Source organism: Phodopus roborovskii, unplaced genomic scaffold (genome assembly GCF_943737965.1).
Source record: "Phodopus roborovskii unplaced genomic scaffold, PHOROB, whole genome shotgun sequence".
Taxonomy (NCBI): Eukaryota; Metazoa; Chordata; class Mammalia; order Rodentia; family Cricetidae; genus Phodopus; species Phodopus roborovskii.
The window spans coordinates 10,868,792-10,875,999 of NW_026126549.1; positions in this window are offsets into that span (position 1 = coordinate 10,868,792).

Here is a 7,208-nt window from a genome sequence, read left to right on the forward strand (position 1 = left end):
TGTCCTTTCTTGATATAGAGACCTGATCATTGGTTACGGAGGAAAAGATCTAGTACTCAACCAAGAATTCTATTTTGTCCATACTGTTTAGAGCACCATGGTTGAGTCAGTCATGGTGTACACACCAGTAATCCCAGCATGTAGCAATCAGATCCAAGAGGATGAAGGACGAGCTCAACTTAAGTTCATAGGAATATTCTGAAAGAAGAAAGGAAAAATAGAGGAAGGTAAGGAATATGGAAGAGAGGAAAATCTTAAAAGAGTGGTAATATGAAATATCCCATTGATATAAAAGCCTGGAATATTAGGAAAAGGCCATATTTGAAATCAGTGCTTATGTTATTAAACATGCTTTTGATTTTTAAAAATGTGAGTTCTGGGCTGGAGATACAGCTCAATAGTTAAGAGCACTTGACCTTCTTGCAGAAGACTCAGGTTCTATTCCTGGCACCCTTATAATGGTACATAACCACCAATAATTCTTGTTCCAAGGAATCTGACACTATCTTCTAACCTCTGTGGTACACATACATGCAAGAAAAAAAACCTCATATACGTAAAACAAAATGAAATCTAAAAATACAAGTTCTCCTAAATCAGATATTTATATGACCACCACCACTCCAAGAGTCAGTGTGGTTTGAAGAAAAGTGCCATCCAGATGGTGATCCTTGGAGGGCGGTGTAGGAGGTATGATCTCTCATACCTGGGGATGTCTTGTGTGTGTCTATGTGTATGTGTCTGTGTGTCTTTGTCTGTGTGTGTTTGTGTGTCTGTGGTCTGTGTGTGCCTGTGTGTGTCTGTGTTTGTGTGTATGTCTGTCTGTGTCTGTGTGTCTGTGTCTGTATGTGTCTTTGTGTTTGTGTGTTATGTTTCTGTCTGTCTGTGTGCCTGTGTGTGTTGGTGTCAGTGTTTCTGTATCTGTGTGTATGTCTGTTTGTGTGTGTTTGTGTATGTGTATGTCTGTGTGTGTGTATGTGTGTCTGTGTGCCTGTGTCTGTGTGCCTGTGTGTGTCTGTATCTGTGTGTGTATGTTTCTGTGTGTCTGTGTATGTGTCAGTGTTTCTGTGTCTGTGTGTGTTTCTGTCTGTCTGTGTGTCTGTCTCTGTGTGTGTTTGTGTGTCTATGTTTGTGTGTGTCTGTGTCTGTGTGTTCCTGAAAGACCACAATTCCCATGGGTCGGTAAAGGATGTAGAGCAAATATAAACTACTACAGAGATGTAATCAGGGCACAGCAGATCTCATATCCATTTGCTGTACTGCAGAGTTCCAAGGAATCTGGAATACAAATACAACCTCTGGTTCCTCTATAAACAAGCTTTTCAAGAGGAAGGACATCCAATAGTAAATGGAGCAAGTGACAAGTAAATAATGGAAAGGTCTGTTATATCTTAAGACAAATGCAAACCAGTGAAGCCATGTACATGTGGTTTGACAGAAATAGAATCTGACTTCTCAAATAAACTTGCTTTGAATTTCATGACAATGCTAGCCTAGAAATTCTCACAAAGCTGAACACGATGTCACCCTGCCACTCACACAGCTTTTGAGCCATCTGACACAGAATCACAGTGCATTTCATGCTGCAGCAGATGGTACTGCATCAGAGCCCAGCTGTCCTTGCTTGAATTATAACACATTTAGAGGGCACATTGTGGTTTGTAAACTCCATTCCCAGCATCGCTGCATTGTGTGCTTTCCTACAGCCCTACAAGCTAAAGAAGGGCCATTTCTTCACCTGCATATGACAGATGAGGCAGAATGACAGCCTCTGCAAAACCAAGTTGCTTGTCTAAATTAACATGGCTTCTTGACCTGACACGGCTGTCCTTAGAAAGCCCATCTCCTGGCCTGTTTTATCTTCATCTCCTGCAAAAGCTTCTTTCAATCTTCCCACTACTAGGGAGGGGTTATTTATTAATAGTTCTTCCATACTTGTAAAGTCTAAGACAAAAATACCTTAGAGTAAAATGAAAGGTTTGACATCATCAAATTATGTCAGAAGGAGCCAAGATTAGAATTACTGTTTCCAGAGTTGCTATTCTTCACTAATCCATTCACAGATGATTCAGCGAGAGATGTTTTGGCCATTATTTCTCCTATTAGTAACTAGATAAATACTTTGAACTGTAATCCATAAAGAAAATATGCTTGGTATAAAATCTCTTCTAGAGGGGCTGGAATGTAGCTCAGCTGGTAAAAATGCTTGCCAAGCATGCACCAAGCCCATGTTCTAGTTAGATTTTTATTGCTGTGATAAAACACCATGACCAAAAGCAACTTGGGGAGGAAAGGGTTTATTTGGCTTACAAATCTCCATTAAAATCCATCACTGATGGAAGCCAAGGCAGGAACATGATGCTGGAGGCAAGAACTGAAGCAGAACCATGGATGGGTGCTGCTTACTGGCTTGCCTCCCTCTGGCTTATTCAGCCTGCTCTCTGATGCACCCGAGGAGCGCCTGCCCAGAAGTAATAGGGCATACAGTGAGCTGGGCTCTCCTATATCAAGAAAATGACCTATAGGTAATCTAATGGAGGGATTTTTCTAAATTGAGGTTTGCTCTTTCCAAATAACTTGACCAAAATAACAATAATAATAACTAACAATAATAACAACAACAACAACCAAAGTACCCCAATACCACATAAACTGGTTTTGGTGGTCCATATCAACATCCCAACTTGAGACATGAATGCAGTAGGATCAAAAATTTAAAGTTATCCTCCACAACATAGCAAGTTCAAAACCAGACTGAGGTACTTGAGACCATGTCTCCAAAATGTAACAATAAAAATATTCTCTTATAATTGTTCATAATTCAAATTATTACAACTATAATAATATTATATCACTGTTACTATAGTTTTGAAGTTTCCAAAAAGATAAATGTTTTAAAAGCTCTTTTGCAGAGGAAGTTTAAAAATCACAAAATTGCAAAAGCAGATGTGGCTCTGACAAAGAAAGAGGAAGTTTAAAGGAAAACTATTCAAATCACACCAGGAAGTCAGATGTGGGGGCGTGTGAGTGCACTCATTGTGACAGTTGCACAGGGGAGAGGTTTAGAGTTTTCACTAGGCATAATGCCCCCATGCATGAAAATGTCATTACATGAGCATATGTTGGATGATTTATTTATTTTAGAAGAGGTGTGAGTGCCACTTGAGGAAAGGCCAGCAAAGAGGAAGCTGAAATGCTTCTCCACTCTTCTAAAATATCTTAGCTTAAAAATTATTTGTTCTTAAGTCACTTTTGAGTAAAAGTTCCAGGATTGGATTTAAATATAGCAATAGATCAAAAAAAAAAAAAAACAGAATTAAATGTGCCTTAAGTATGTAAGTGTGGTCTCAATCAAGAGGTTACTTATCCTTTAAAATCAGTTCAATACTTGTCTTCTTGCATATTTTTCTTGATATTTTAAATCACAGTCTCTCTGTTTATACCAGTATAGCCTCAAACACACTGTGTAGTTCAGACTGGCCTTTAAGCAATGATCCTTTTCTTACTTCTTAAGCCATGTAATCACAGATATAAGCTACCATGTCTACCAAGATTACAATTTATTGTTTCTTGCTTAATATGTGTGGGTGTGTAGGGGGGTAATTGGGTGTACATGGGGTGTGTGTTTGTGTGTGTATATATGTCTGTGGTGTGGCACTAAAAAACAGATTCTTTGCATACTAGGCAAGATTTATACTGCTGAAGTATATCCCTAGCTCTTGAAAAATCATTTCTATTTTCGAAACACATACAGTGGCCAATAGCTAATGCACAAAACAGACCAATAGTTAAAGACTAACAAGATCCAAACACTTCTAAACATGTAATTAGCCAAAGCAAAAATATTTCAAGATAACATAATCTTGACACAGATGATTATTAATATATATAATCCAAAATAATTCATAGTTCTCCTCACAAATTAGAAGTCAATTTTAGTTTGATGTACTATTTGACTTATTAAAGTCCATAACATCAAAGAATACGATCAAGGTATATTATGAACACTATAATTTAACTAGACAAGATCTAAGTTCTGTATTTGGATTCACAACTACATTTCCAACAAAAAATTAAGATCTTAACAGTCTAACATTCTACTGTAAATAACTTGTGAACTCTAGCTGTTTGTAGCCCTCCATCCTGCTCAAGTCTTCTGTGAGTGCAACAAGATCCCACAGAGCTATGCTTTAAGTGAGGGTTCCACTCCCTGATCTTCACTACTCTATAGGGCAAAGTGAGGATGGACTGAAAGAATAAACAGAGTTGGATGCCAGTCACATATTTGTTCATGCCTCTGTGGTCAGTTTATGGACCAGTCTTTCCCACTAGAGAAAATGCAACCATAGGTGCATTAGTGATCACAGTTGTTTCAGACACTGGTCTCCACAGATGAGAAAACAGTTCCCAGTCCTATTTAGTTCATTTACAGAACCCAGAGGGAACTAGAGTCACTTATTAGACAATGTAGCTTGTTTTTTATTTGTTTGTTGTTTTTAATTTTTAATTCACTGTTTCTTTTTTTAGTTTTCTTCATTTTGAGAATTTCATATCTGTACACAACAAAATATGATTATATGCACCCTCTTTCCCCATCTGAATCCTGCCGTATACCGCCATCATGTATCTCTTCCAACGTCATGTACTTTTTCAATATAGCCCACTAAGTTCAGTTAATGCTGCCTTTATGTGCATGGATGTGTGGCCATCCACTGGAGCAGGAGAATCCTAGCGGTTGCCATATCACCAAAAAAGAATGATTCTCCCTCCTTCAAGCAACTATCCACCGCCAACAACATCATGTCTTTAATTATTCACCAAATCAAGTGGCAGAGCCTAAACTTTAATCCATGTCTTTCTAAATCTAACAACCCAGGTAGCAATTAGAGAGCTTGCCCTTGGTAGGTGAAGCAGCCCATGCATGCAGAAATTCAGGGTTGTTTCCTGTGACTTATCTGGAAGTTCAGTTGTTCAGAAATACTCCAGACACGGCTAAGGGCTTGATGAAAGTGTCTCCAGTTGTTGGAAAAGAGTACCTTAGAAGCCAGCAAAGGAAACACCCAAATCTATTTGATTAAATTGATTGTGTGAATTAAGGAACAACTCCATAAGCAATTCTACACATTATAGTGCTTACTATTCTTCACCCCAAAAGGGTACTCTGAAGATTTCTATATAGACAAATACAAGAGATCAAAGAACATTTCCATTCCAAGAGTTACATCTTTTAGCAATTTATGATGTTTTTTGTTCATAAACAAAGTTGTAAGTAGGAAGCACACTGTTAATGCTTTGGGAATAACTGTCCCACACATTTTAAACTTTCCAGTTAATGTTAAAAATATAATTCATATTTACTTTTGTTTTGTCTTGCTAAAATGATGATCTCATTATGTTGTCCAAGCTTATCTCAAACTCATGGGCTCAAGTGATCCCACTGCCTCTGCCTCTTGAGTGTAGTTCATGTTCTTAAAAGACTTCCTTATGTCCAGTATAGACACTTTTTCACTGTCGGATTTGCCTTTCATAGTAGGTGTAGGACAAAGCAGCCTTTAAAACTGCTAAGTTTTGTCATATTTTAAGTTCATATTAAATCCTATGTAGCTAAATTAAAAGAAACATTTCCCCCTTTTTGCCTGAGATCAAAATGGAGGTTTCATGTTCATTTGTCCCTACATTTGATCCTGTGTGAGCATGTGGATCAAGTGACACATTGCTAATGAGCATGAGTCACAAAAGCCACTTCATGACAAAGCATTCACCCTGGAAATACATTTGTCTTTCCCTCACTCCCTTCTCCCTCCCTTGCTTCCTTCCTTTTTTCTTTCTTCATTTAACTGCATACCTACAATTTAACTCACAAACAAAACTATTGTCAATAATATAGTTCTACCTTTATAAAAGAACAGAGACAGTGGCTGTTAAAATAGAAGTATGAGGAAGTAAATTTTTCTTACTGAATATGTACTGTGTTTCACTTTCCATATATAGCTTATGATTCTGTTATTGTAACATTATGCTTTTAACTTGCTGTACTGGCTGATTTTGTGTCAGCTTGACACAAACTAGAGTCATTAGAGAGGAAGGAGCCACAGTTGAGGAAATGCTTCCATGAGATCCAGCTGTGAGGCATTTTCTCTAGTAGTGATCAATGGGGGAGGGCCCAGCCCTTGGTGTGTGGCTCCATCCCTGGGCTGCTGATTCTGGGTTCTATAAGAAAGCAGGCCATGGGTAGCAAGGCAGTAAGCAGTACCCCTCCATGGCTTCTGCATCAGTTTCTGCCTCCAGGATCTTGTTCTGTTTTGAATTCCTGTCCTGACTTCCTTCAATATGAACAGCAGTATGGAAGTGTAAGCCAAATAAACCCTTTCCTCCCCAACTTGATTTTTTGGTCACAGTGTTTGGTTGCAGCAATAGAAACACTAACTCAGACATTTGCATATCAGTGACAAGAGTATTTATAGTATTGGGATCTGTAAGGACATGAGTAGCAGTGTGACTTACCTTGGGTTTCCCCAGAAACATTGTGAGACAAGCATCTAAAATACAGTCCAAGAAGATTAAGTTGTGTGGGGTCGAGACGCCATCCTGTTACATAACTCTGGAAAGTGGCTAGAATTTGTCACTGAGCAATTCTTCTTTGGAGAAAGAGCTGTACTTGAGGGAGAAGAGACAAATATGTCTTGAAAGAGGACAAAATAAGGCTCTTTGCTTTAGAGTGAAATTATTATTGTTATTTTTTTGTGGATTTTTTGTTTGTTTGTTTGTTTTTTGAGACAGGGTTTCTCTGTGTAGCTCTGGCTGTCCTGGAACTTACTCTAGACCAGGATAGCCTCAAACTCACAGAGATCCTCCTGCCTCTGCCTCCTGAGTGTTAGATTAAAGGGATGCATCACCATCACCTGTCTTGATTGAAATTATTAGTATTCAGACACACATAGTTTTTAAAGTGTTTATGTATATTGAAATGTTCACACTAATATTTGGCTCTAGCTAATGGAAGCATATGTAATGGAAGATTGAGGATTTTCTTTGTGATATACACTTCTAAAGACAGTATAATATATGTGTAGTATTCTTTTCTTGACTAGTATAGTTATATAAATTGTTTATAAAAGTTGAAATATGTATAATAGAATAATAATTCTCTTGAAAATAGAAGGAAATTCTGCTATTTGTAACTACATGGATGAACAAGGAGGACACTA